At 45.9% G+C, this 26902-nt stretch overlaps 1 protein-coding gene and 34 non-coding genes across 36 annotated transcripts in view; all 35 read right to left on the bottom strand.

Moving 5' to 3' along the window:
* The window catches only part of LOC136863372 (uncharacterized), a 444827-nt gene that overhangs the window by 315369 nt on the left and 102556 nt on the right, over positions 1 to 26902 (bottom strand). The window lies entirely within an intron of this gene.
* Positions 241 to 324, bottom strand: TRNAL-CAG (transfer RNA leucine (anticodon CAG)). The gene has a single exon. It is a non-coding gene; the product is annotated as a tRNA-Leu (tRNA).
* Positions 1103 to 1186, bottom strand: TRNAL-CAG (transfer RNA leucine (anticodon CAG)). Its single transcript has one exon. It is a non-coding gene; the product is annotated as a tRNA-Leu (tRNA).
* TRNAL-CAG (transfer RNA leucine (anticodon CAG)) lies at positions 1325 to 1408 on the bottom strand. Its single transcript has one exon. It is a non-coding gene; the product is annotated as a tRNA-Leu (tRNA).
* TRNAL-CAG (transfer RNA leucine (anticodon CAG)) lies at positions 2188 to 2271 on the bottom strand. Its single transcript has one exon. It is a non-coding gene; the product is annotated as a tRNA-Leu (tRNA).
* TRNAL-CAG (transfer RNA leucine (anticodon CAG)) lies at positions 2817 to 2900 on the bottom strand. The gene has a single exon. It is a non-coding gene; the product is annotated as a tRNA-Leu (tRNA).
* On the bottom strand, positions 3242 to 3325 carry TRNAL-CAG (transfer RNA leucine (anticodon CAG)). The gene has a single exon. It is a non-coding gene; the product is annotated as a tRNA-Leu (tRNA).
* TRNAL-CAG (transfer RNA leucine (anticodon CAG)) lies at positions 3463 to 3546 on the bottom strand. Its single transcript has one exon. It is a non-coding gene; the product is annotated as a tRNA-Leu (tRNA).
* On the bottom strand, positions 3684 to 3767 carry TRNAL-UAG (transfer RNA leucine (anticodon CAG)). Its single transcript has one exon. It is a non-coding gene; the product is annotated as a tRNA-Leu (tRNA).
* On the bottom strand, positions 4341 to 4424 carry TRNAL-UAG (transfer RNA leucine (anticodon CAG)). The gene has a single exon. It is a non-coding gene; the product is annotated as a tRNA-Leu (tRNA).
* On the bottom strand, positions 5418 to 5501 carry TRNAL-UAG (transfer RNA leucine (anticodon CAG)). Its single transcript has one exon. It is a non-coding gene; the product is annotated as a tRNA-Leu (tRNA).
* On the bottom strand, positions 5854 to 5937 carry TRNAL-CAG (transfer RNA leucine (anticodon CAG)). The gene has a single exon. It is a non-coding gene; the product is annotated as a tRNA-Leu (tRNA).
* On the bottom strand, positions 6070 to 6153 carry TRNAL-CAG (transfer RNA leucine (anticodon CAG)). Its single transcript has one exon. It is a non-coding gene; the product is annotated as a tRNA-Leu (tRNA).
* On the bottom strand, positions 6495 to 6578 carry TRNAL-CAG (transfer RNA leucine (anticodon CAG)). The gene has a single exon. It is a non-coding gene; the product is annotated as a tRNA-Leu (tRNA).
* TRNAL-UAG (transfer RNA leucine (anticodon CAG)) lies at positions 7129 to 7212 on the bottom strand. Its single transcript has one exon. It is a non-coding gene; the product is annotated as a tRNA-Leu (tRNA).
* TRNAL-CAG (transfer RNA leucine (anticodon CAG)) lies at positions 8882 to 8965 on the bottom strand. The gene has a single exon. It is a non-coding gene; the product is annotated as a tRNA-Leu (tRNA).
* Positions 9319 to 9402, bottom strand: TRNAL-CAG (transfer RNA leucine (anticodon CAG)). Its single transcript has one exon. It is a non-coding gene; the product is annotated as a tRNA-Leu (tRNA).
* Positions 9744 to 9827, bottom strand: TRNAL-CAG (transfer RNA leucine (anticodon CAG)). Its single transcript has one exon. It is a non-coding gene; the product is annotated as a tRNA-Leu (tRNA).
* TRNAL-CAG (transfer RNA leucine (anticodon CAG)) lies at positions 16806 to 16889 on the bottom strand. Its single transcript has one exon. It is a non-coding gene; the product is annotated as a tRNA-Leu (tRNA).
* Positions 17229 to 17312, bottom strand: TRNAL-CAG (transfer RNA leucine (anticodon CAG)). The gene has a single exon. It is a non-coding gene; the product is annotated as a tRNA-Leu (tRNA).
* On the bottom strand, positions 17664 to 17747 carry TRNAL-CAG (transfer RNA leucine (anticodon CAG)). The gene has a single exon. It is a non-coding gene; the product is annotated as a tRNA-Leu (tRNA).
* TRNAL-CAG (transfer RNA leucine (anticodon CAG)) lies at positions 18524 to 18607 on the bottom strand. Its single transcript has one exon. It is a non-coding gene; the product is annotated as a tRNA-Leu (tRNA).
* On the bottom strand, positions 19371 to 19454 carry TRNAL-CAG (transfer RNA leucine (anticodon CAG)). The gene has a single exon. It is a non-coding gene; the product is annotated as a tRNA-Leu (tRNA).
* Positions 20233 to 20316, bottom strand: TRNAL-CAG (transfer RNA leucine (anticodon CAG)). The gene has a single exon. It is a non-coding gene; the product is annotated as a tRNA-Leu (tRNA).
* TRNAL-CAG (transfer RNA leucine (anticodon CAG)) lies at positions 20901 to 20984 on the bottom strand. Its single transcript has one exon. It is a non-coding gene; the product is annotated as a tRNA-Leu (tRNA).
* TRNAL-AAG (transfer RNA leucine (anticodon AAG)) lies at positions 21748 to 21831 on the bottom strand. The gene has a single exon. It is a non-coding gene; the product is annotated as a tRNA-Leu (tRNA).
* On the bottom strand, positions 22601 to 22684 carry TRNAL-CAG (transfer RNA leucine (anticodon CAG)). The gene has a single exon. It is a non-coding gene; the product is annotated as a tRNA-Leu (tRNA).
* On the bottom strand, positions 23463 to 23546 carry TRNAL-CAG (transfer RNA leucine (anticodon CAG)). Its single transcript has one exon. It is a non-coding gene; the product is annotated as a tRNA-Leu (tRNA).
* Positions 23685 to 23768, bottom strand: TRNAL-CAG (transfer RNA leucine (anticodon CAG)). Its single transcript has one exon. It is a non-coding gene; the product is annotated as a tRNA-Leu (tRNA).
* TRNAL-CAG (transfer RNA leucine (anticodon CAG)) lies at positions 24110 to 24193 on the bottom strand. The gene has a single exon. It is a non-coding gene; the product is annotated as a tRNA-Leu (tRNA).
* On the bottom strand, positions 24972 to 25055 carry TRNAL-CAG (transfer RNA leucine (anticodon CAG)). The gene has a single exon. It is a non-coding gene; the product is annotated as a tRNA-Leu (tRNA).
* TRNAL-CAG (transfer RNA leucine (anticodon CAG)) lies at positions 25821 to 25904 on the bottom strand. Its single transcript has one exon. It is a non-coding gene; the product is annotated as a tRNA-Leu (tRNA).
* TRNAL-CAG (transfer RNA leucine (anticodon CAG)) lies at positions 26244 to 26327 on the bottom strand. The gene has a single exon. It is a non-coding gene; the product is annotated as a tRNA-Leu (tRNA).
* On the bottom strand, positions 26465 to 26548 carry TRNAL-CAG (transfer RNA leucine (anticodon CAG)). Its single transcript has one exon. It is a non-coding gene; the product is annotated as a tRNA-Leu (tRNA).
* On the bottom strand, positions 26686 to 26769 carry TRNAL-UAG (transfer RNA leucine (anticodon UAG)). Its single transcript has one exon. It is a non-coding gene; the product is annotated as a tRNA-Leu (tRNA).

Here is a 26902-nt window from a genome sequence, read left to right as displayed (position 1 = left end):
TCATCGTGTAGTAATTCAGTTTCCGGTATCCAAGAAAAAAAGTTGGGTAATGGAACGCACGCTCACTGATGTGGTCTGCAGCGTCTAAGACCGCTCGGCCTTCCTGACTAGGGCAGTTGTTGCTCTCCGCTTTCTCTAAGCAGACCCAACGAATTTTTCGCGTAATAAGCTACAAATCAAGTATTGGTGGTGAATTCAGAGTGGAGTAATTGAGTTATCGGTATCCAAGAAAAACAGCTATGTCAGAAGTGGTATTCGAACCCACGCCCACAGAAGTGGACTGCGACCTGAACGCAGCGCCTTAGACCGCTCGGCCATCCTGACACACGCTTCCGTTTCTCTCCAATTTCTCTAAGCAGACCCTACGACTTGTTCGCGAAATAAGCTACAAGTCAAGTAGCCTACTGGTGATAAATTCAGCGTGTAGTAATTCAGTTTCCGGTGTCCAAGGAAAATAGCCATGTCAGAAGTGGGATTGGAACGCACGGTCCAAATGTTGCCTGCGACCTGAAGGCAGGGTCTAAGACCGCTCGGCCTTCCTGACTACGGCAGGAGTTGCTCTCCGCTTTCTCTAAGCAGACCCAACGACTTGTTCGCGTAATAAGCTACAAGTCAAGTATTGGTGATGAATTCAGGGTGGAGTAATTGAGTTTCCGGTATCCAAGAAAAAAAGGTATGTCAGAAGTGGGATTCGAACCCACGCCCATAGAAGTGGACTGCGACCTGAACGCAGCGCCTTAGACGGCTCGGCCATCCTGATAAACGTTTCTGTTTCTCTCCACTTTCTCTAAGCAGACCCTACGACTTTAACGCGAAATAAGCTACAAGTCAAGTAGCCTACTGGTGATGAATTCAGCGTGTAGTAATTCAATTTCCGGTATCCAAGAAAAAAAAGTGGGATTGGAACGCACGCTCACAGATGTGGTCTGCGACCTGAAGGCAGCGTCTAAGACCGCTCGGCCTTCCTGACTACGGCAGTTGTTGCTCTCCGCTTTCTCCAAGCAGACCCAACGACTTTTTCGCGTAATAAGCTACAAGTTCTTTATTGGTGATGAATTCAGAGTGGAGTAATTGAGTTTCCGGTATCCAAGAAAAAAAGCTATGTCAGAAGTGGGATTCGAACCCACGCCCACAGAAGTGGACTGCGACCTGAGCGCAGCGCCTTAGACCTCTCGGCCATCCTTACACACGATTCTGTTTCTCTCCACTTTCTCTAAGCAGACCCTACGACTTGTTTCGCGAAATAAGCTACAAGTCAAGTAACCTACTGGTGATGAATTCAGCGTGTAGTAATTCAGTTTCCGGTGTCCAAGAAAAAAAGCTATGTCAGAAGTGGGATTCGAACCCACGCCCACAGAAGTGGACTGCGACCTGAACGCACCGCCTTAGACCTCTCGGCCATCCTGACACACGGTTCTGTTTCTCTCCACTTTCTCTAAGCAGACCCTACGACTTGTTCGCGAAATTAGCTACAAGTCAAATAGCCTACTGGTGATGAATTCAGCGTGTAGTAATTCAGTTTCCGGTATCCAAGAAAAAAAGTGGGATTGGAGCGCACGCTCACAGATGTTGTCTGCGACGTGAAGGCAGCGTCTAAGACCGCTCGGCCTTCCTGACTAGGGCAGTTGTTGCTCTCCGCTTTCTCTAAGCAGACCCAACGACTATTTTCCGTAATAAGCTACAAGTCAAGTATTGGTGATGAATTCAGAGTGGAGTAATTGAGTTTCCGGTATCCAAGAAAAAAAATCTATTTCAGAAGTGGGAATTGAACCCATGCCCACAGAAGTGGACTGCGACCTGAACGCAGGGCCTTAGACCGCTCGGCCATCCTGACACAAGATTCTGTTTCTCTCCACTTTCTCTAAGCAGACCCTATGACTTGTTCGCGAAATAAGCTACAAATCAAGTAGCCTACTGGTGATGAATTCAGCGTGTAGTTATTCAGTTTCCGGTGTCCATGAAAAAAAGCCATGTCAGAAGTGGGATTGGAAAGCACGGTCACAAATGTTTCCTGCGACGTGAAGGCAGCGTCTAAGACCGCTCGGCCTTCCTGACTAGGGCAGTTGTTGCTCTCCGCTTTCTCTAAGCAGACCCAACGACTAAATCGCGTAATACGCTACTAGTCAGGTATTGGTGATGAATTCAGAGTGGAGTAATTGAGTTTCCGGTATCCAAGAAAAAGAGCTATGTCAGAAGTGGGATTCGAACCCACGCCCACAGAAGTGGACTGCGACCTGAACGCAGCGCCTTAGACCGCTCGGCCACCCTGCCACAGGCTCCTGATTCTCTCCACTTTCTCTAAGCAGACCCTACGACTTGTTCGCGAAATAAGCTACAAGTCAAGTAGCCTACTGGTGATGAATTCAGCGTGTAGTAATTCAGATTCCGGTATGCAAGAAAGAAAGTGGGATTGGAACGCACGCTCACAGATGTGGTCTGCGACCTGAAGGCAGCGCCTTAGACCGCTCGGCCATCCTGACACACGTTTCTGTTTCTCTCCACTTTCTGTAAGCAGACCCTACGACTTGTTCGCGAAATAAGCTACAATAAGCCTACTGATGATGAATTCAGCGTGTAGTAATTCAGTTTCCGGTATCCAAGAAAAAAAGTGGGATTGGAACGCACGCTCACAGATGTGGTCTGCGACCTGAAGGCAGGGTCTAAGACCGATCGGCCTTTCTGACTACGGCAATTGTTGCTCTCCGCTTTCTCCAAGCAGACCCAACGACTTTTTCGCGTAATAAACTACAAGTCAAGTATTGGTGATGAATTCAGAGTGGAGTAATTGAGTTTCCGGTATCCAGGAAAAACAGCAATGTCAGAAGTGGGATTCGAACCCACGCCCACAGAAGTGGACTGCGACCTGAACGCAGCGCCTTAGACCGCTCGGCCATCCTGACACACGTATCTGTTTCTCTCCAATTTCTCTTAGCAGACACTACGACTTGTTCGCGAAATAAGCTACAAGTCAAATAGCCTACTGGTGATGAATTCAGCGTGTAGTAATTCAGTTTGCGATATCCAAGAAAAAAAGTGGGATTGGTACGCACGCTCACAGATGTGGTCTGCGACCTGAAGGCAGCGTCTAAGACCGCTCGGCCTTCCTGCCTAGGGCGGTTGTTGCTCTCCGCTTTCTCTAAGCAGACCCAACGACTTTTTCGCGTAGTAAGCTACAAGTCAAGTATTGGTGATGAATTCAGAGTGGAGTAATTGAGTTTCCGGTGTCCAAGTATAGAACCTATGCCAGAAGTGGGATTCGAACCCACGCCCACAGAAGTGGACTGCGACCTGAACGCAGCGCCTTAGACCGCTCGGCCATCCTAACACACGTTTCTGTTTCTCTCCACTTTCTCTCAGCAGACCCTACGACTTCTTCGCGTAATAAGCTACAAGTCAAGTAGCCTACTGGTGATGAATTCAGCGTGTAGTAATTCAGCTTCCGGTGTCCAAGAAAAAAAGCCATGTCAGAAGTGGGATTCGAACCCACGCCCACAAAAGTGGACAGCGACCTGAACGCAGAGCCTTAGACCGCTCGGCCATCCTGACACACGTTTTACTTCCTCTCCACTTTCTCCAAGCAGACCCTACGACTTGTTCGCGAAGTAAGCTACCAGTCAAGTAGCCTACTGGTGATGAATTCAGCGTGTAGTAATTGAGTTTCCGGTGTCCAAGAAAAAAAGCCATGTCAGAAGTGGGATTCGAACCCACGCCCACTGAAGTGGACTGCGACCTAAACGCAGCGCCTTAGGCCGCTCGGCCATCCTAACACACGTTTCTGTTTCTCTCCACTTTCTCTAAGCGGACCCTACGACTTGTTCGCGTAATAAGCTACAAGTCAAGTAGCATACTGGTGATGAATTCAGCGTGTAGTAATTGAGTTTCCGGTGTCCAAGAAAAAAAGCCATGTCAGAAGTGGGATTGGAACGCACCGTCCAAATGTTGCCTGCGACCTGAAGGCTGCGTCGAAGACCGCTCGGCCTTCCTGACTAGGGCAGTTGTTGCTCTCCGCTTTCTCTAAGCAGACCCAACGACTTGTTCGCGTAATACGCTACAAGTCAAGTATTGGTGATGAATTCAGAGTGGAGTAATTGAGTTTCCGGTATCCAAGAAAAAAAGGTATGTCAGAAGTGGGATGCGAACCCACGCCTACAAAAGTGGACAGCGATCTGAACGCAGAGCCTTAGACCACTCGGCCATCCTCACACACGTTTTACTTCCTCTCCACTTTCTCCAAGCAGACCCTACGACTTGTTCGCGAAGTAAGCTACCAGTCAAGTAGCCTACTGGTGATGAATTCAGCGTGTAGTAATTGAGTTTCCGGTGTCCAAGAAAAAAAGCCATGTCAGAAGTGGGATTCGAACCCACGCCCACTGAAGTGGACTGCGACCTAAACGCAGCGCCTTAGGCCGCTCGGCCATCCTAACACACGTTTCTGTTTCTCTCCACTTTCTCTAAGCGGACCCTACGACTTGTTCGCGTAATAAGCTACAAGTCAAGTAGCATACTGGTGATGAATTCAGCGTGTAGTAATTGAGTTTCCGGTGTCCAAGAAAAAAAGCCATGTCAGAAGTGGGATTGGAACGCACCGTCCAAATGTTGCCTGCGACCTGAAGGCTGCGTCGAAGACCGCTCGGCCTTCCTGACTAGGGCAGTTGTTGCTCTCCGCTTTCTCTAAGCAGACCCAACGACTTGTTCGCGTAATACGCTACAAGTCAAGTATTGGTGATGAATTCAGAGTGGAGTAATTGAGTTTCCGGTATCCAAGAAAAAAAGGTATGTCAGAAGTGGGATGCGAACCCACGCCTACAAAAGTGGACAGCGATCTGAACGCAGAGCCTTAGACCACTCGGCCATCCTCACACACGTTTTAGTTTCTCTCCACTTTCTCTAAGCAGACCCTATGACTTGCTCGCGAAATAAGCTACCAGTCAAGTAGCCTACTGGTGATGAATTCAGCGTGTAGTAATTCAGTTTCCGGTATCCAAGAAAAAAAGTGGAATTGGAACTCACGCTCACAGATGTGGTCTGCGACCTGAAGGCAGCGTCTAAGACCGCTCGGCCTTCCTTACTACGGCAGTTGTTGCTCTCCGCTTTCTATAAGCAGACCGAACCACTTTTTCGCGTAATAACCTACAAGTCAAGTATTGGTGATGAATTCAGAGTGGAGTAATTGAGTTTCCGGTATCCAAGAAGAAAAGCTACGTCAGAAATCGGATTCGAACTATCGCTCACAGAAGTAGACTGCGACCTGAACGCAGCGCCTTAGACCGCTCGGCCATCCTGACACAAGTTTCGGTTTCTCTCCACTTTCTCTAAGCAGACCCTACGACTTTTTCGCGTAATAAGCTACAAGTCAAGTATTGGTGATGAATTCAGATTGGAGTAATTAAGTTTCCGGTATCCAAGAAAAAAAGCTATGTCAGAAGTGGGATTCGAACCCACGCCCACTGAAGTGGACTGCGACCTAAACGCAGCGCCTTAGACCGCTCGGCCATCCTGACACACGTTTCTACTTCTCTCCACTTTCTCTAAGCAGACCCTACGACATGTTCGCGAAATAAGCTACAAGTCAAGTAGCCTACTGGTGATGAATTCAGCGTGTAGTAATTCAGTTTCCTGTCTCCAAGAAAAAAAGCCATGTCAGAAGTGGGATTGGAACGCACGGTCCAGATGTTGCCTGCGACCTGAAGGCAGCGTCTAAGACCGCTCGGCCTTCCTGACTAGGGCATTTATTGCTCTCCGCTTTCTCTAAGCAGACCCAACGACTTGTTCGCGCAACACGCTCCAAGTCAAGTATGTGTGATGAATTCAGAGTGGAGTTATTGAGTTTCCGGTATCCAAGAAAGAAAGCTATGTCAGAAGTGGGATTCGAACCCACGCCCACAGAAGTGGACTGCGACCTGAACGCAGCGCCTCAGACCGGTCGGCCATCCTGACACAAGTTTCTGCTTCTCTCCACTTTCTCTAAGCAGACCCAAAGACTTTTTCGCGTAATAAGCTACAAGTCATGTATTGGTGATGAATTCAGAGTGGAGTAATTGAGTTTCCGGTATCCAAGAAAAACAGCCATGTCAGAAGTGGGATTCGAACCCACGCCCACAGAAGTGGACTGCGACCTGAACGCAGCGCCTTAGACCGCTCGGCCATCCTGACACACGTTTCTGTTTCTCTCCACTTTCTCTAAGCAGACCCTACGAATTGTGCGCGAAATAAGCTACAGGTCAAGTAGCCTACTGGTGATGAATTCAGCGTGTAGTAATTCAGTTGCCGGTATCCAAGAAAAGAAGTGGGATTGGAACGCACGCTCACAGATGTGGACTGCGACCTGAAGGCAGCGTCTAAGACCGCTCGGCCTTCCTGCCTAGGGCAGTTGTTGCTCTCCGCTTTCTCTAAGCAGACCCAACGACTTTTTCGCGTAATAAGCTACAAGTCAAGTATTGGTGATGAATTCAGAGTGGAGTAATTGAGTTTCCGGTGTCCAAGTATAGAAGCTATGCCAGAAGTGGGATTCGAACCCATGCCCACAGAAGTGGATTGCGACCTGAACGCAGCGCCTTAGACCGCTCGGCCATCCTGACACACGTTCCTGTTTCTCTCCACTTTCTCTCAGCAGACCCTACGACTTGTTCGCGAAATAAGCTACAAGTCAAGTAGCCTACTGGTGATGAATTCAGCGTGTAGTAATTCAGATTCCGGTATGCAAGAAAGAAAGTGGGATTGGAACGCACGCTCACAGATGTGGTCTGCGACCTGAAGGCAGCGCCTTAGACCGCTCGGCCATCCTGACACACGTTTCTGTTTCTCTCCACTTTCTGTAAGCATACCCTACGACTTGTTCGCGAAATAAGCTACAAGTCAAGTAGCTTACTGGTGATGAATTCATCGTGTAGTAATTCAGTTTCCGGTATCCAAGAAAAAAAGTTGGATTGGAACGCACGCTCACAGATGTGGTCTGCGACCTGAAGGCAGCGCCTTAGACCGCTCGGCTTTCCTGACCAGGGCAGTTGTTGCTCTCCGCTTTCTCTAAGCAGACCCAACGACTTTTTCGCGTAATAAGCTACAAGTCAAGTATTGGTGATGAATTCAGAGTGGAGTAATTGAGTTTCTGGTATCCAAGAAAAAAAGCTATGTCAGAAGTGTGATTCGAACCCACGCCCACAGAAGTGGACAGCGACCTAAACGCAGAGCCTTAGACCGCTCGGCCATCCTGACACACGTTTTAGTTTCTCTCCACTTTCTCTAAGCAGACCCTACGACTTGTTCGCGAAATAAGCTACCAGTCATGTAGCCTACTGGTGATGAATTCAGCGTGTAGTAATTCATTTTCCGGTATCCAAGAAAAAAAGTGGAATTGGAACTCACGCTCACAGATGTGGTCTGCGACCTGAAGGCAGCGTCTAAGACCGCTCGGCCTTCCTTACTACGGCAGTTGTTGCTCTCCGCTTTCTCCAAGCAGACCGAACCACTTTTTCGCGTAATAAGCTACAAGTCAAGTATTGGTGATGAATTCAGAGTGGAGTAATTGAGTTTCCGGTATCCAAGAAGAAAAGCTATGTCAGAAATCGGATTCGAACTAACGCTCACAGAAGTAGACTGCGACCTGAGCAGCCTTAGACCGCTCGGCCATCTTGACACAAGTTTCGGTTTCTCTCCACTTTCTCTAAGCAGACCCTACGACTTTTTCGCGTAATAAGCTACAAGTCAAGTATTGGTGATGAATTCAGATTGGAGTAATTAAGTTTCCGGTATCCAAGAAAAAAAGCTATGTCAGATGCGGGATTCGAACCCACGCCCACAGAAGTGGACTGCGACCTCAACGCAGCGCCTTAGACCGCTCGGCCATCCTTACACAAGTTCCTGTTTCTCTCCACTTTCTCTAAGCAGACCCTACGACTTGTTCGCGAAATAAGCTACAAGTCAAGTAGCCTACTGGTGATGAATTCAGCGTGTAGTAATTCAGTTTCCTGTGTCCAAGAAAAAAAGCCATGTCAGAAGTGGGATTGCAACGCACGGTCCAAATGTTGCCTGCGACCTGAAGGCAGGGTCTAAGACCGCTCGGCCTTCCTGACTAGGGCAGTTGTTGCTCTCCGCTTTCTCTGAGCAGACCCAACGACTTGTTCGCGTAATACGCTACAAGTCAAGTATTGGTGATGAATTCAGAGTGGAGTAATTGAGTTTCCGGTATCCAAGAAAAAAAGCTATGTCAGACGTCGGATGGAACCCACGCCCACAGAAGTGAACTGCGACCTGAACGCAGCGCCTCAGACCGGTCGGCCATCCTGACACAAGCTTCTGCTTCTCTCCACTTTCTCTAAGCAGAGCCTACGACTTTTTCGCGAAATAAGCTACAAGTCAAGTAGCCTACTGGTGATGAATTCAGTGTGTAGTATGTCAGTTTCCGGTATCCAAGAAAAAAGTGGGATTGGAACGCACGCTCACAGATGTGGTCTGCGACCTGAAGGCAACGTCTAAGACCGCTCACCGGGCGAGTTGGCCGTGCGTGTAGAGGCTCGCGGCTGTGAGCTTGCATCCGGGAGATAGTAGGTTCGAATCCCACTATCGGCAGCCCCGAAAATGGTTTTCCGTGGTTTCCCATTTTCACACCAGGCAAATGCTGGGGCTGTACCTTAATTAACGCCACGGCCGCTTCCTTTCAACTTCTAGGCCTTTCCTATCCCATCGTCGCCATAAGACCTAACAGTGTCGGTGCGACGTAAAGCCCCTAGCAAGACCGCTCGGCCTTCCTGACTACGGCAGTTGTTGCTCTCCGCTTTCTCCAAGCAGACCCAACGACTTTTTCGCGTAATAAGCTACAAGTCAAGTATTGGTGATGAATTCAGAGTGGAGTAATTGAGTTTCCGGTATCCAAGAAAAACAGCTATGTCAGAAGTTGGATTCGAACCCACGCCCACAGAAGTGGACTGCGACCTGAACGCAGCGCCTTAGACCGCTCGGCCATCCTGACACACGTTTCTGTTTCTCTCAACTTTCTCTAAGCAGACCCTACGACTTTTTCGCGAAATAAGCTACAAGTCAAGTAGTCTACTGGTGATGTATTCAGCGTGTAGTAATTCAGTTTCCGGTGTCCATGAAAAAAAGCCATGTCAGAAGTGGGATTGGAAAGCACGGTCACAAATGTTGCCTGCGACGTGAAGGCAGCGTCTAAGACCGCTCGGCCTTCCTAACTAGGGCAGTTGTTGCTCTCCGCTTTCTCTAAGCAGACCCAACGACTTTTTCGCGTAATAAGCTACAAGTCAAGTATTGGTGATGAATTCAGAGTGGAGTAATTGAGTTTCCGGTATCCAAGAAAAAAAGCTATGTCAGAAGTGGGATACGAATCCACGCCCACAGAAGTGGACTGCGACCTGAACGCAGCGCCTTTGACCGCTCGGCCATCCTGACACACGCTTCTGTTTCTCTCCACTTTCTCTAAGCAGACCCTACGACTTGTTCGCGAAATAAGCTACAAGTCAAGTAGCCTACTGGTGATGAATTCAGCGTGTAGTTATTCAGTTTCCGGTATCCAAGAAAAAAAGTGAGATTGGAACGCACGCTCACAGATGTGGTCTTCGACCTGAAGGCAGCGTCTAAGACCGCTCGGCCTTCCTGACTACGGCAGTTGTTGCTCTCCGCTTTCTCTAAGCAGACCCAACGACTTGTTCGCGTAATACGCTACAAGTCAAGTATTGGTGATGAATTCAGACTGGAGTAATTGAGTTCCCGGTATCCAAGAACAAAAGTTATGCCAGAGGTGGGATTCGAACCCACGCCCACAGAAGTGGACTGCGACCTGAACGCAGCGCCTTAGACCGCTCGGCCATCCTGACACACGTTTCTGTTCTCTCCACTTTCTCTAAGCTGACCCTACGACTTGTTCGCGAAATAAGCTACAAGTCAAGTAGCCTACTGGTGATGAATTCAGCGTGCAGTAATTCAGTTTCCGGTATCCAAGAAAAAATTTGGGATTGTGTAACGGTTCAAATCCCGTTACAAGATGATATCTGTATTTTTATTATTGTATGATTTTATCTGTATTTTATTATTATTATTATTATTATTATTATTATTATTATTATGTCAGTATTATTATTATGTTATCTGTGATATTGTACTATTATTGTAATTATCCGTTTTATTCAATTTTGCAATTGCCTCTTGCTTGCAAGATTGCACTTAGATGTATGCATATATACGTATGTGTAGTATAACACTCAATACCTGTACAGTGAGAATTGTTGTATATATCAGAGATTGGAAGTGACGTTGTTATATTGCTAGACCACTGACGATTCTGCCAAGTCATCGCCGCGCCATGGCTATGTCATCGTTTTTGTTTAGCAATGCGCGCACGCACTTGTCGCCGCGGGGCTATTTCACCACTGGATGTAATATCTGTCGCGTAGGTGGGAGTATGTCATTGTTATTTCTGGAGATTACGTAGTTGTGTCAACCAACGTCTATATAAGGTGGGTCCATATTGTAGCGTCAGTCATTACTTATACGGATGCAGTACAGTGAAGTAGTCTACTAGATCAAGAGGCCTTAGGTGGTCAGCCAACGAGTGTGAACGAGAGATGGAGAAGACTCAGTGAGCCATTAATTATTGGTCATTGAGAGAGTGAGACCAAATGGTTGGTCCTTCACTTAGTGGAAGACGCGGACGCAAGGCTTACCATGGAGTCAGAGAGGGCAACCCTGGACCTGCCAAGAGGTCATACCATATTGACTTACAAAGAAGTCAGATGATATGGAGAAGAAGCAGCCACAAGGATGTATCACCAAGTTAGGCGTGACACATCTACAGTAAACACCAGAGCAATGGATTACGTCGTAATTACACTCAAAGTGTTAAAGGTACAGTCAAGTGAATCAGTGAGGGAAATATTTCGTATAAATTGTTAAATGTCCGGTCAAGAAGAATTCAAATTCATGCCTAGTTTCTTTCATTTGCAATGTCATAATTTCATATTCTCATCTGTTTTATCGCAACAAGACTCACTATTTTTTGATATATTATTTAAAGAATATATATTGTTCTATCAAACGAATTCATAGTTTCATTTCATTGAAAGTAAAATATCTTAACCTCAAAATTAATGTGGAAACCGAACGCCAATCTCCTTTTCCCAGAACTTATATGGTATGTTGTCAAGAGTAAGCTTATTACCCCACACCCTGTTAGTTTTTAGTAATAAATAAATGTTCTCAATGTGGCTCCGCAACGTGGTGCTCGAATAAATTCAGAATTTGTTCTGAATGACAGCATATCATAGGTTCATTTTGGGAGAGTATGCGCATTTAAGCCAACGGAAATTACTACCGGTAAATGTCAGGAGTGTAATTTTGTGATATATAGTTGTATTTTGGGGATATGTCAAGGGATTTGAAGAGGGAAATTAATTTGAGATCGCGTACTATCACTAGTGAACCAAAGATGGACAAGGAAGACAATAACAAGTCATGTGACGACGAGGTCATTGCTTCGGCGGACATCCAAGGTGAAATTCAGAGTAGGGAGCAGGTGAATACGATGGAAGGTTCTGGGATAATTCAGGAAAGTGCAGAAATTGAGAAGCACACTGAAACCCAAAAGGAAATCGTGGGGGGAATGAACCAAGATTTTCTAAATTTGCTGATGGCCAAATTTACCGAGATCAGTAATGAAAGTCAGAAACGAATGGAGGAAAATAAAAAAGAGATGAAAGAAATTTTTAGTAGTATTGAAAATAGTCATAAACGAATGGAGGATACGATTGATATTTATTGTGAAGATAGGAGTAAACAGATGAAAGAATTAATTAGTAGTTATAACGAAAATTGTAATAAACATATTAACTCTGTGAGTAGTAAGATGGAAGAATTAATTGGCAGTAATAAAGAAAATTGTAATACGATCATTAGTAATATAGATACTAAGATATTGGAGATAAATAATCAAACATCTAAATTAGAATCTAAGTTAGAAAATAAGCTAAATGAAGAGTGTGTTGAAATTGAAGGTGAAATGGAGTCGAGTCGGAGCGATGTTCATTCTCAAATTGAGCATGTCAAAGAAATATGTACAGAGAATGTCGTAGAATTAAGTGACAAAAGTTCTAGTAATCGGGAAGAAATTCATGACGTAGTCGAGAAAAGATTGGACAAGAGTTACAATGCAGTTGGGGAAGATACGAGGGAACAGATTAGTAGAAATGAGCAAATTGAAAGCAAACTTGTGGAGGTCACTGAACTACGGAACGAACAGGAAATGCTATCACAGCAGGTGAGAGAGAGAGAGAGGAAGAATTGCAGGAAGACGTGAGAATAGTGGAAGAGAATGCTGAGAGAGCAGCGGAAGAAGAAGAAGAAGAAGAAGAAGACGTTGAGAACTGCCAGGGAGTAATACGGCAGAAAGGTACAGGTGAGACGGCGAGAGAAGTGGTAATAGCGAGTGGTTTGTTCAGTATGGATTGTGATTTAAACAAGTTTTCTGGAAAACAGTTTAATCCTATAGAGTTTGTAAAAGTAGTTGAGAAAAGATTTGCAAGTAAGTCGAGGAATAATATTAATGAATGGGAATATGTGTTGGAGATTTTGTCTAATGTTTTTATCGGTGGAATTAAAATATGGTTTCGAGTGTACTGGGATAATATGTCTAATTTAGGAGAGATTAAAGAGTTCATGGACAGGCTTTGGGAAGAATGTTTACAGGGGCGAGAGAGAGAGCGCATGATGTCTAGGGAAAGTAATATTGTAGAGAGAAGGGGGAAAATGTTAGCCGTGTATCAGAGGAGAGGGGGTAATCATGATCCGCAGAGGATTAATAGTTGTGTTGATGGTGATAGTGGTCAGAAGAGTAATCAGGGAGAATCGGAAGATGGGAGGCGTATGTATTTGTGTTATGAGAGAGAAGGTCAGAAGAGTAATCAGAGAGAATCAGAAGATGGGAGGCGTATGTATTTGAGTTATGAGAGAGAAGATCAAAAGTGTAATCAGAGAGAATCGGAAGATGGGAGGCGTATGTATTTGAGTTATAACAGAGAGGGTCAGAGGAGTAACCAAAGAGAATCGGAAGATGGGAGGCGTACGGATTTGAGTTATCAGAGAGACTATGATAGTCTTAATATGAATGTTATTCAGGTGTCGTTATCGAGTCAGAGTATTTCAGATTCACAGGGAATCGGGTAAATAAAGTGAACAGTCTGAAGGTAGGAGATGAACAGGTATTTAGTATAAGTAGTTATATAGTGAAAGTAGATTTAAGAGTATAGTGTGAGTGTGACCTAAGTAATGTTAAGTGAGATATTTAAGTAGTGCCGTAGTCGTAGATAATGAAGTAATTAATTGTAGTAGTAAGGTAGACGTAAGAAGTGTTCTGATAAGTGATGGAAATGCTTATAATACCGAGAATGTGATGTAAGTAGTGAGGGAATAACTCCGATGATGGAAATTGTGATATGAAGAAGGTAAGTGAAGGTACTATCAGATCTTATAACAGCCGTTGGGTGAGTCAAAGTGAGTAAATAAAATGATAGCGGTACCAATCATAATTGAAGATAATTGTAAGTTTCAACTATGCCTTGTTTGTACCAAAACTTGTGTATTCAGTTGTTTTAGGAGCTGACTTGGTTGCAAATTATGGAAGTAGATTAGACTTTGATTCGGGTAGTGTGTGTTTGTTCTGGGAGGGAAACTAGCAAAGAAGTACGTATTAATTATGATGGTCTGAGGTAAGTGTGTTGGTGACGTGTGTTCTTTGAAATATATGAGAGGTAAGTGAAGTTGTTCCTAGTGAGAGGAAATGTGTTGAAGTGTGTCAGGTGTCTATAACGACCAGTATCCGAGGGATAGTCGGTATGAGGCAGTGACGTGAGGTAATTTAAGTGAATTACAGGAGGAGTAATGGTGTTCGATGTTAGGTAAGCATCGAGATGTATTTAGTGGTAAGTGAGGAAGAACACGTATTTGAACATAAATTTGTAGTACATGACCATTGATCGTTTGTGGGAGGTAAGTACCCCATTCAACTTAAAAATGCTAGTGAAGTCTAAGAACAAATAAACATTATGCTGGATTACGGAATAATTGAACCATCTTGTAGCCATGGTATTGATCCTTGAATTTTTGTTGCCAAAGAAGGATGTGATCTATTGAGATATGTAAGTCAATGAGGGCAAAATTGATTCAGTTTGAGTGACAGAGTGCTACTCAGAGTTCCATTTCATCATCTGCAGAGGCGGGAAATATCTTGAAGTTATTCTTTTGTATCAGGGGTATTTCACTATTGTGAACCGTATCGGGAAGTGTGCATATTCCTTAAAAGATCAGGAAGGGAAGATTGTCGGTATTTATAGTATAATCAATGTAAAGAAGTACTTCACGTGAGATTTGTTGAGGTAATAATAAGATGATTAAATTTTTGTAAGAAACTGGCAAAATAAAACTAACATCTGCGATTTGCGTGTGAACCAAGTGCCGTATTGGTGTATTGGAAGAATAAGTGCTACATTGTCATGTACTGTGTGACAAAAAAACGGAGAACAGGACATTGGACAGTTATCTGCGATAACAATATGCGAGAACAGTTCTCATATAAGTGATATTTCACAAAAAGTTTTGATATGATAAAAAAAGAAGAAGAATGTAGTGTAATCATTTAAAATTATTTGTGTGTGTTAAATTAAGGGCTATGCCCTTGTGAATTGTATGAGAATGGGACACTGAACAGTTATCTACGATGGCAATGTGCGAGAAAAATTCTCATATTTGTGATATTTTATAAAATGTATGGATGTTGAAAAAAGAAAGTTATTGTGGTATACTCATTTAAAGTGTTCATATGTGTCAGTGTTATATATATAATTTTGTTCATAAATCAATCGATTCTTTGTTCTTCGATTTATTTATGAGGGAGGCGAATTGTAACGGTTCAAATCCCGTTACAAGATGATATCTGTATTTTTATTATTGTATGATTTTATCTGTATTTTATTATTATTATTATTATTATTATTATTATTATTATTATTATTATTATTATTATTATTATTATTATGTCAGTATTATTATTATGTTATCTGTGATATTGTACTATTATTGTAATTATCCGTTTTATTCAATTTTGCAATTGCCTGTTGCTTGCAAGATTGCACTTAGATGTATGCATATATACGTATGTGTAGTATAACACTCAATACCTGTACAGTGAGAATTGTTGTATATATCAGAGATTGGAAGTGACATTGTTATATTGCTAGACCACTGGCGATTCTGCCAAGTCATCGCCGCGCCATGGCTATGTCATCGTTTTTATTTAGCAATGCGCGCACGGACTTGTCGCCGCGGGGCTATTTCACCACTGGATGTAATATCTGTCGCGTAGGTGGGAGTATGTCATTGTTATTTCTGGAGATTACGTAGTTGTGTCAACCAACGTCTATATAAGGTGGGTCCATATTGTAGCGTCAGTCATTACTTATACGGATGCAGTACAGTGAAGTAGTCTACTAGATCAAGAGGCCTTAAGTGGTCAGCCAACTAGTGTGAACGAGAGATGGAGAAGACTCAGTGAGCCATTAATTATTGGTCATTGAGAGAGTGAGACCAAATGGTTGGTCCTTCACTTAGTGGAAGACGCGGACGCAAGGCTTACCAAGGAGTCAGAGAGGGCAACCCTGGACCTGCCAAGAGGTCATACCATATTGACTTACAAAGAAGTCAGATGATATGGAGAAGAAGCAGCCACAAGGATGTATCACCAAGTTAGGCGTGACACATCTACAGTAAACACCAGAGCAATGGATTACGTCGTAATTACACTCAAAGTGTTAAAGGTACAGTCAAGTGAATCAGTGAGGGAAATATTTCGTATAAATTGTTAAATGTCCGGTCAAGAAGAATTCAAATTCATGCCTAGTTTCTTTCATTTGCAATGTCATAATTTCATATTCTCATCTGTTTTATCGCAACAAGACTCACTATTTTTTGATATATTATTTAAAGAATATATATTGTTCTATCAAACGAATTCATAGTTTCATTTCATTGAAAGTAAAATATCTTAACCTCAAAATTAATGTGGAAACCGAACGCCAATCTCCTTTTCCCAGAACTTATATGGTATGTTGTCAAAAGTAAGCTTATTACCCCACACCCTGTTAGTTTTTAGTAATAAATAAATGTTCTCAATTGGAACGCACGCCCACAGATGTGGTCTGCAACCTGAAGGCAGCATCTAAGACCGCTCGGCCTTCCTAACTAGGGCAGTTGTTGCTCTCCGCTTTCTCTAAGCAGACCCAACGACTTTTTCGCGTAATAAGCTACAAGTCAAGTATTGGTGATGAATTCAGAGTGGAGTAATTGAGTTTCCGGTATCCAAGAAAAAAAGCTATGTCAGAAGTGGGATACGAACCCACGCACACAGAAGTGGACTGCGACATGAACGCAGCACCATAGACCGCTCGGCCATCCTGACACAAGTTTCCGTTTCTCTCCACTTTCTCTAAGCAGACCCTACGAATTGTTCGCGAAATAAGCTACAAGTCAAGTAGCCTACTGGTGATGAATTCAGCGTGTAGTAATTCAGTTTCCGGTGTCCAAGAAAAATAGCCATGTCAGAAGTGGGATTGGAACGCACGGTCCAAATGTTGCCTGCGACCTGAAGGCAGCGTCTAACACCGCTCGGCCTTCCTGACTAAGGCAGTTGTTGCTCTCCGCTTTCTCTAAGCAGACCCAAAGACTTGTTCGCGTAATACGCTACAAGTCAAGTATTGGTGATGAATTCAGAGTGGAGTAATTGAGTTTCCGGTATCCAAGAAAAAAAGCTATGTCAGAAGTGGGATTCGAACCCACGCCCACAGAAGTGGACTGCGACCTGAACGCAGCGCCTTAGACCGGTCGGCCATCCTGACACAAGTTTCTGTTTCTCTCCACTTACTCTAAGCAGGCCCTACGACTTGTTCGCGAAATAAGCTACAAGTCAAGTAGCCTACTGGTGATGAATTCAGCGTGTAGTAATTCAGTTTCCGGTATCCAAGAAAAAAGTGGGATTGGAGCGCACGCTCACAGATGTGGTCTGCGACCTGGAGGCAGCGTCTAAGACCGCTCGGCCTTCTGACTACGGCAGTTGTTGCTCTCCGCTTTCTCCAAGCAGACCCTACGACTTTTTCGCGTAATAAGCTACAAGTCAAGTATTGGTGATGAATTCAGAGTGGAGTAATTGAGTTTCCGATATCCAAGAAAAGAAGCTATGTCAGAAGTGGGATTCGAACCCACGCCCACAAAAGTGGGCTGCGACCTGAACGCAGCGCATTAGACCGCTCGGCCATCCTGACACACGATTCCGTTTCTCTCCACTTTCTCTAAGCAGACCCTACGGCTTGTTCGCGAAATAAGCTACAAGTCAAGTAGCTTACTGGTGATGAATTCAGCGTGTAGTAATTCAGTTTCCGGTGTCCAAGAAAAAAGTCATGTCAGAAGTGGGATTGGAACGCACGGTCCAAATGTTGCCTGCGACCTGAAGGCAGCGTCTAACACCGCTCGGCCTTCCTGACTAAGGCAGTTGTTGCTCTCCGCTTTCTCTAAGCAGACCCAAAGACTTGTTCGCGTAATACGCTACAAGTCAAGTATTGGTGATGAATTCAGAGTGGAGTAATTGAGTTTCCGGTATCCAAGAAAAAAAGCTATGTCAGAAGTGGGATTCGAACCCACGCCCACAGAAGTGGACTGCGACCTGAACGCAGCGCCTTAGACCGCTCGGCCATCCTGACACACGATACTGTTTCTCTCCACTTTCTCTAAGCAGACCCTACGACTTGTTCGCGAAATAAGCTACAAGTCAAGTCGCCTACTGGTGATGAATTCAGCGTGTAACAATTCAGTTTCCGGTATCCAAGAAAAAAAGTGGGATTGGAACGCACGCTCACAGATGTTGTCTGCGACCTGAAGGCAGCGTCTAAGACCGCTCGGCCTTCCTGACTAGGGCAGTTGTTGCTTTCCACTTTCTCTAAGCAGACCCAACGACGTTTTCGGGTAATAAGCTAAAAGTCGAGTATTGGTGATGAATTCAGAGTGGAGTAATTGAGTTTCCGGTATCCAAGAAAAAAAGCTATGTCAGAAATGGAATTCGAACCACGCCCACAGAAGTTGACTGCGACCTGAACGGAGCGCCTTAGACCGCTCGGCCAACCTGACACACGTTTCTGTCTCTCTCCACTTTCTCTAAGCAGCCCCTACGACTTGTTCGCGAAATAAGCTACAAGTCAAGTAGCCTACTGGTGATGAATTCAGCGTGTAGTAATTCAGTTTCCGGTATCCAAGAAAAATAGCCATGTCAGAAGTGGGATTGGAACGCACGGTCCAAATGTTGCCTGCGACCTGAAGGCAGGGTCTAAGACCGCACGGCCTTCCTGACTACGGCAGTTGTTGCTCTCCGCTTTCTCCAAGCAGACCCAACGACTTTTTCGCGTAATAAGCTACAAGTTCTTTATTGGTGATGAATTCAGAGTGGAGTAATTGAGTTTCCGGTATCCAAGAAAAAAAGCTATGTCAGAAGTGGGATTTGAACCCACGCCCACAGAAGTGGACTGCGACCTGAACGCAGCGCCTTAGACCGCTCGGCCATCCTGACACAAGTTTCTGCTTCTCTCCACTCTCTCTAAGCAGACCCTACGACTTGTTCGCGAAATAAGCTACAAGTCAAGTAGCCTCTTGGTGATGAATTCAGCGTGTAGTAATTCAGTTACCGGTGTCCAAGAAAAAAATCCATGTCAGAAGTGGGATTGGAACGCACTTTCACAGATGTGGTCTGCAACCTGAAGGCAGCGTCTAAGACCACTCGGCCTTCCTGACTAGGGCAGTTGTTGCTCTCCGCTTTCTCTAAGCAGACCCAACGACTTGTTCGCGTAATACGCTTCAAGTCAAGTATTGGTGGAATAATTGAGTTTCCGGTATCCAAGAAAAAATCTATATCAGAATTGGGATTCGAACCCACGCCCATAGAAGTGGACTGCGACCTAATCGCAGCGCCTTAGACGGCTCGGCCATCCTGACACAAGTTTCTGTGTCTCTCCACTTTCTCTAAGCATACCCTACGACTTTTTCGCGAAATAAGCTACAAGTCAAGTAGCCTACTGGTGATGAATTCAGCGTGTAGTAGTTCAGTTTCCGGTATCCAAGAAAAAAAGTGGGATTGGAACGCACGCTCACAGATGTGGTCTGCGACCTGAAGGCAGCGTCTAAGACCGCACGGCCTTCCTGACTACGGCAGTTGTTGCTCTCCGCTTTCTCCAAGCAGACCCAACGACTTTTTCGCGTAATAAGCTACAAGTTCTTAATTGGTGATGAATTCAGAGTGGAGTAATTGAGTTTCCGGTATCCAAGAAAAAAAGCTATGTCAGAAGTGGGATTTGAACCCACGCCCACAGAAGTGGACTGCGACCTGAACGCAGCGCCTTAGACCGCTCGGCCATCCTGACAAAAGTATCTGCTTCTCTCCACTTTCTCTAAGCAGACTCTACGACTTGTTCGCGAAATAAGCTACAAGTCAAGTAGCCTATTGGTGATGAATTCAGCGTGTAGTAATTCAGTTACCGGTGTCCAAGAAAAAAATCCATGTCAGAAGTGGGATTGGAACGCACGGTCACAGATGTGGTCTGCAACCTGAAGGCGGCGTCTAAGACCACTCGGCCTTCCTGACTAGGTCAGTTGTTGCACTCCGCTTTCTCTAAGCAGACCCAACGACTTGTTCGCGTAATACGCTTCAAGTCAAGTATTGGTGATGAATTCAGAGTGGAGTAATTGAGTTTCCGGTATCCGAGAAAAAGAGCCATGTCAGAAGTGGGATTCGAACCCACGCCCACAGAAGTGCACTGCGACCTGAACGCTGCCACTTACACCGCTCGGCCATCCTGACACACGTTTCTGTTTCTCTCCACTTACCCTAAGCAGACCCTACGACTTGTTCGCGAAATAAGCTACAAGTCATGTAGCCTACTGTTGATGAATTCAGCGTGTAGTAATTCAGTTTCCGGTATCCAAGAAAAAAAGTGGGATTGGAACGCACGCTCACAGATGTTGTCTGCGACCTGAAGGCAGCGTCTAAGACCGCTCGGCCTTCCTGACTACGGCAGTTGTTGCTCTCCGCTTTCTTTAAGCAGACCCAACGACTTTTTCGCGTAATAAGCTACAAGTCAAGTATTGGTGATGAATTCAGAATGGAGTAATTGAGTTTCCGGTATCCAAGAAAAGAAGGTTTGTCGGAAGTGGGATTCGAACCCACGCCCATAAAAGTGGACTGCGACCTGAACGCAGAGCCTTAGGCCGCTCGGCCATCCCGACACACGTTTCTATTTCTCTCCACTTTCTCTAAGCAGACCCTACGACTTGTTCGCGAAATAAGCTACAATAAGCCTACTGGTGATGAATTCAGCGTGTAGTAATTCAGTTTCCGGTATCCAAGAAAAAAGTGGCATTGGAACGCACGCTCACAGATGTGGTCTGCGACCTGAAGGCAACGTCTAAGACCGCTCACCGGGCGAGTTGGCCGTGCGTGTAGAGGCGCGCGGCTGTGATCTTGCATCCGGGAGATAGTAGGTTCGAATCCCACTATCGGCAGTCCTGAAAATGATTTTCCGTGGTTTCCCATTTTCACACCTGGCAAATGGTACCTTAATTAAGGCCACGGCCGCTTCCGTTCAACACCTAGGCCTTTCCTATCCCATCGTCGCCATAAGACCTAACAGTGTCGGTGCGACGTAAAGCCCCTAGCAAGAACGCTCGGCCTTCCTGACTACGGCAGTTGTTGCTCTCCGCTTTCTCCAAGCAGACCCAACGACTTTTTCGCGTAATAAACTACAAGTCAAGTATTGGTGATGAATTCAGAGTGGAGTAATTGAGTTTCCGGTATCCAAGAAAAACAGCAATGTCAGAAGTGGGATTCGAACCCACGCCCACAGAAGTGGACTGCGACCTGAACGCAGCGCCTTAGACCGCTCGGCCATCCTGACACACGTTTCTGTTTCTCTCCACTTTCTCTAAGCAGACCCTATGACCTGTTCGCGAAATAAGCTACAGGTCAAGTAGCCTACTGGTGATGAATTCAGCGTGTAGTAATTCAGTTTCCGGTATCCAAGAAAAAAGTGGGATTGGAACGCACGCTCACAGATGTGGTCTGCGACCTGAAGGCAGCGTCTAAGACCGCTCGGCCTTCCAGCCTAGGGCAGTTGTTGCTCTCCGCTTCCTCTAACCAGACCCAACGACTTTTTCGCGTAATACGCTACTAGTCAAGTATTGGAGATGAATTCAGAGTGGAGTAATTGAGTTTCCGGTATCCAAGAAAAAATGCTATGTCAGAAGTGGGATTCGAACCCACGCCCACAGAAGTGCACTGCGACCTGAACGCTGCCACTTACACCGCTCGGCCATCCTGACACACGTTTCTGTTTCTCTCCACTTACCCTAAGCAGACCCTACGACTTGTTCGCGAAATAAGCTACAAGTCATGTAGCCTACTGTTGATGAATTCAGCGTGTAGTAATTCAGATTCCGGTATGCAAGAAAAAAAGTGGGATTGGAACGCACGCTCACAGATGTGGTCTGCGACCTGAAGGCAGCGTCTAAGACCGCCCGGCCTTCCTGACTAGGGCAGTTGTTGCTCTCCGCTTTCTCTAAGCCGACCCAACGATTTTTCGCGTAATGAGCTACAAGTCAAGTATTGGTGATGAATTCAGAGTGGAGTAATTGAGTTTCCGGTATCCAAGAAAAAAACTATGTCATAAGTGGGATTCGAACCCACACCCACAGAAGTGGACTGCGACCTTAACGCAGCGCCTTAGACCGCTCGGCCATCCTGACACACGTTTCTGTTTCTCTGCACTTTCTCTAAGCAGACCCTACGACTTGTTCGCGAAATAAGCTACAAGTCAAGTAGCCTACTGGTGATGAATTCAGCGTGTAGTAATTCAGTTTCCAGTGTCCAAGAAAAAAAGCCATGTCAGAAGTGGGATTGGAACGCACGGTCGCAAATGATGGCTGCGACCTGAAGGCAGATTCTAAGACCGTTCGGCCTTCCTGAGAAGGGAAGTTGTTGCTCTCCGTTTTCTCTAAGCAGACCCAACGACTTGTTCGCGTAATACGCTACAAGTCAAGTATTGGTGATGAATTCAGAGTGGAGTAATTGAATTTCCGGTATCCAAGAAAAAAAGGTATGTCAGAAGTGGGATTCGCACCCACGCCCATAGAAGTGGACTGCGACCTGAAGGCAGCGCCTTAGACGGCTCGGCCATCCTGACAAACGTTTCCGCTTCTCTCCACTTTCTCTAAGCAGACCCTACGACGTGTTCGCGAAATAAGCTACAAGTCAAGTAGCCTACTGGTGATGAATTCATCGTGTAGTAATTCAGTTTCCGGTATCCAAGAAAAAAAGTTGGGTAATGGAACGCACGCTCACTGATGTGGTCTGCAGCGTCTAAGACCGCTCGGCCTTCCAGACTAGGGCAGTTGTTGCTCTCCGCTTTCTCTAAGCAGACCCAACGAATTTTTCGCGTAATAAGCTACAAATCAAGTATTGGTGGTGAATTCAGAGTGGAGTAATTGAGTTATCGGTATCCAAGAAAAACAGCTATGTCAGAAGTGGTATTCGAACCCACGCCCACAGAAGTGGACTGCGACCTGAACGCAGCGCCTTAGAACGCTCGGCCATCCTGACACAAGCTTCTGTTTCTCTCCAATTTCTCTAAGCAGACCCTACGACTTGTTCGCGAAATAAGCTACAAGTCAAGTAGCCTACTGGTGATAAATTCAGCGTGTAGTAATTCAGTTTCCGGTGTCCAAGGAAAATAGCCATGTCAGAAGTGGGATTGGAACGCACGGTCCAAATGTTGCCTGCGACCTCAAGGCAGGGTCTAAGACCGCTCGGCCTTCCTGACTACGGCAGGAGTTGCTCTCCGCTTTCTCTAAGCAGACCCAAAGACTTGTTCGCGTAATAAGCTACAAGTCAAGTATTGGTGATGAATTCAGGGTGGAGTAATTGAGTTTCCGGTATCCAAGAAAAAAAGGTATGTCAGAAGTGGGATTCGAACCCACGCCCATAGAAGTGGACTGCGACCTGAACGCAGCGCCTTAGACGGCTCGGCCATCCTGATACACGTTTCTGTTGCTCTCCACTTTCTCTAAGCAGACCCTACGACTTTAACGCGAAATAAGCTGCAACTCAAGTAGCCTATTGGTGATGAATTCAGCGTGTAGTAATTCAGTTTCCGGTATCCAAGAAAAAAAAGTGGGATTGGAACGCACGCTCACAGATGTGGTCTGCGACCTGAAGGCAGCGTCTAAGACCGCTCGGCCTTCCTGACTACGGCAGTTGTTGCTCTCCGCTTTCTCCAAGCAGACCCAACGACTTTTTCGCGTAATAAGCTACAAGTTCTTTATTGGTGATGAATTCAGAGTGGAGTAATTGAGTTTCCGGTATCCAAGAAAAAAAGCTATGTCAGAAGTGGGATTCGAACCCACGCCCACAGAAGTGGACTGCGACCTGAACGCAGCGCCTTAGACCTCTCGGCCATCCTGACACACGATTCTGTTTCTCTCCACTTTCTCTAAGCAGACCCTACGACTTTTTTCGCGAAATAAGCTACAAGTCAAGTAACCTACTGGTGATGAATTCAGCGTGTAGTAATTCAGTTTCCGGTGTCCAAGAAAAAAAGCCATGCCAGAAGTGGGATTCGAACCCACGCCCACAGAAGTGGACTGCGACCTGAACTCAGCGCCTTAGACCGCTCGGCCATCCTGACACACGGTTCTGTTTCTCTCCACTTTCTCTAAGCAGACCCTACGACTTGTTCGCGAAATTAGCTACAAGTCAAATAGCCTACTGGTGATGAATTCAGCGTGTAGTAATTCAGTTTCCGGTATCCAAGAAAAAAAGTGGGATTGGAACGCACGCTCACAGATGTTGTCTGCGACCTGAAGGCAGCGTCTAAGACCGCCCGGTCTTCCTGACTAGGGCAGTTGTTGCTCTCCGCTTTCTCTAAGCAGACCCAACGACTTTTTCGCGTAATACGCTACTAGTCAAGTATTGGTGATGAATTCAGAGTGGAGTAATTGAGTTTCCGGTATCCAAGAAAAAGAGCTATGTCAGAAGTGGGATTCGAACCCACGCCCACAGAAGTGGACTGCGACCTGAACGCAGCGCCTTAGACCGCTCGGCCATCCTGACACACGTTTCTGTTTCTCTCCACTTTCTCTAAGCAGAAACTACGACTTGTTCGCGAAATATGCTACAAGTCAAATAGCCTACTGGTGATGAATTCAGCGTGTAGTAATTCAGTTTCCGGTATCCAAGAAAAAAAGTGGGATGGAGCGCACGCTCACAGATGTTGTCTGCGACGTGAAGGCAGCGTCTAAGACCGCTCGGCCTTCCTGACTAGGGCAGTTGTTGCTCTCCGCTTTCTCTAAGCAGACCCAACGACTATTTTCCGTAATAAGCTACAAGTCAAGTATTGGTGATGAATTCAGAGTGAAGTAATTGAGTTTCCGGTATCCAAGAAAAAAAATCTATTTCAGAAGTGGGATTTGAACCCATGCCCACAGAAGTGGACTGCGACCTGAACGCAGGGCCTTAGACCGCTCGGCCATCCTGACACAAGATTCTGTTTCTCTCCACTTTCTCTAAGCAGACCCTACGACTTGTTCGCGAAATAAGCTACAAATCAAGTAGCCTACTGGTGATGAATTCAGCGTGTAGTTATTCAGTTTCCGGTGTCCATGAAAAAAAGCCATGTCAGAAGTGGGATTGGAAAGCACGGTCACAAATGTTTCCTGCGACGTGAAGGCAGCGTCTAAGACCGCTCGGCCTTCCTGACTAGGGCAGTTGTTGCTCTCCGCTTTCTCTAAGCAGACCCAACGACTAAATCGCGTAATACGCTACTAGTCAGGTATTGGTGATAAATTCAGAGTGGAGTAATTGAGTTTCCGGTATCCAAGAAAAAGAGCTATGTCAGAAGTGGGATTCGAACCCACGCCCACAGAAGTGGACTGCGACCTGAACGCAGCGCCTTAGACCGCTCGGCCATCCTGCCACAGGCTCCTGATTCTCTCCACTTTCTCTAAGCAGACCCTACGACTTGTTCGCGAAATAAGCTACAAGTCAAGTAGCCTACTGGTGATGAATTCAGCGTGTAGTAATTCAGATTCCGGTATGCAAGAAAGAAAGTGGGATTGGAACGCACGCTCACAGATGTGGTCTGCGACCTGAAGGCAGCGCCTTAGACCGCGCGGCCATCCTGACACACGTTTCTGTTTCTCTCCACTTTCTGTAAGCAGACCCTACGACTTGTTCGCGAAATAAGCTACAATAAGCCTACTGATGATGAATTCAGCGTGTAGTAATTCAGTTTCCGGTATCCAAGAAAAAAAGTGGCATTGGAACGCACGCTCACAGATGTGGTCTGCGACCTGAAGGCAACGTCTAAGACCGCTCACCGGGCGAGTTGGCCGTGCGTGTAGAGGCGCGCGGCTGTGATCTTGCATCCGGGAGATAGTAGGTTCGAATCCCACTATCGGCAGCCCTGAAAATGCTGGGGCTGTACCTTAATTAAGGCCACGGCCGCTTCCTTTCAACTCCTAGGCCTTTCCTATCCCATCGTCGCCATAAGACCTAACAGTGTCGGTGCGACGTAAAGCCCCTAGCAAGACCGCTCGGCCTTCCTGACTACGGCAGTTGTTGCTCTCCGCTTTCTCCAAGCAGACCCAACGACTTTTTCGCGTAATAAACTACAAGTCAAGTATTGGTGATGAATTCAGAGTGGAGTAATTGAGTTTCCGGTATCCAGGAAAAACAGCAATGTCAGAAGTGGGATTCGAACCCACGCCCACAGAAGTGGACTGCGACCTGAACGCAGCGCCTTAGACCGCTCGGCCATCCTGACACACGTATCTGTTTCTCTCCAATTTCTCTTAGCAGACGCTACGACTTGTTCGCGAAATAAGCTACAAGTCAAATAGCCTACTGGTGATGAATTCAGCGTGTAGTAATTCAGTTTGCGATATCCAAGAAAAAAAGTGGGATTGGAACGCACGCTCACTGATGTGGTGCGACCTGAAGGCAGCGTCTAAGACCGCTCGGCCTTCCTGCCTAGGGCGGTTGTTGCTCTCCGCTTTCTCTAAGCAGACCCAACGACTTTTTCGCGTAATAAGCTACAAGTCAAGTATTGGTGATGAATTCAGAGTGGAGTAATTGAGTTTCCGGTGTCCAAGTATAGAAGCTATGCCAGAAGTGGGATTCGAACCCACGCCCACAGAAGTGGACTGCGACCTGAACGCAGCGCCTTAGACCGCTCGGCCATCCTAACACACGTTTCTGTTTCTCTCCACTTTCTCTCAGCAGACCCTACGACTTCTTCGCGTAATAAGCTACAAGTCAAGTAGCCTACTGGTGATGAATTCAGCGTGTAGTAATTCAGCTTCCGGTGTCCAAGAAAAAAAGCCATGTCAGAAGTGGGATTCGAACCCACGCCCACAAAAGTGGACAGCGACCTGAACGCAGAGCCTTAGACCGCTCGGCCATCCTGACACACGTTTTACTTCCTCTCCACTTTCTCTAAGCAGACCCTACGACTTGTTCGCGAAGTAAGCTACCAGTCAAGTAGCCTACTGGTGATGAATTCAGCGTGTAGTAATTGAGTTTCCGGTGTCCAAGAAAAAAAGCCATGTCAGAAGTGGGATTCGAACCCACGCCCACTGAAGTGGACTGCGACCTAAACGCAGCGCCTTAGGCCGCTCGGCCATCCTAACACACGTTTCTGTTTCTCTCCACTTTCTCTAAGCGGACCCTACGACTTGTTCGCGTAATAAGCTACAAGTCAAGTAGCATACTGGTGATGAATTCAGCGTGTAGTAATTGAGTTTCCGGTGTCCAAGAAAAAAA

The sequence above is a fragment of the Anabrus simplex genome, chromosome 1, assembly GCF_040414725.1.
Source record: "Anabrus simplex isolate iqAnaSimp1 chromosome 1, ASM4041472v1, whole genome shotgun sequence".
NCBI classification, from domain to species: Eukaryota; Metazoa; Arthropoda; class Insecta; order Orthoptera; family Tettigoniidae; genus Anabrus; species Anabrus simplex.
Note: the sequence above shows the minus strand (reverse complement) of the source record. Positions and strands in the feature narration are given on the sequence as shown.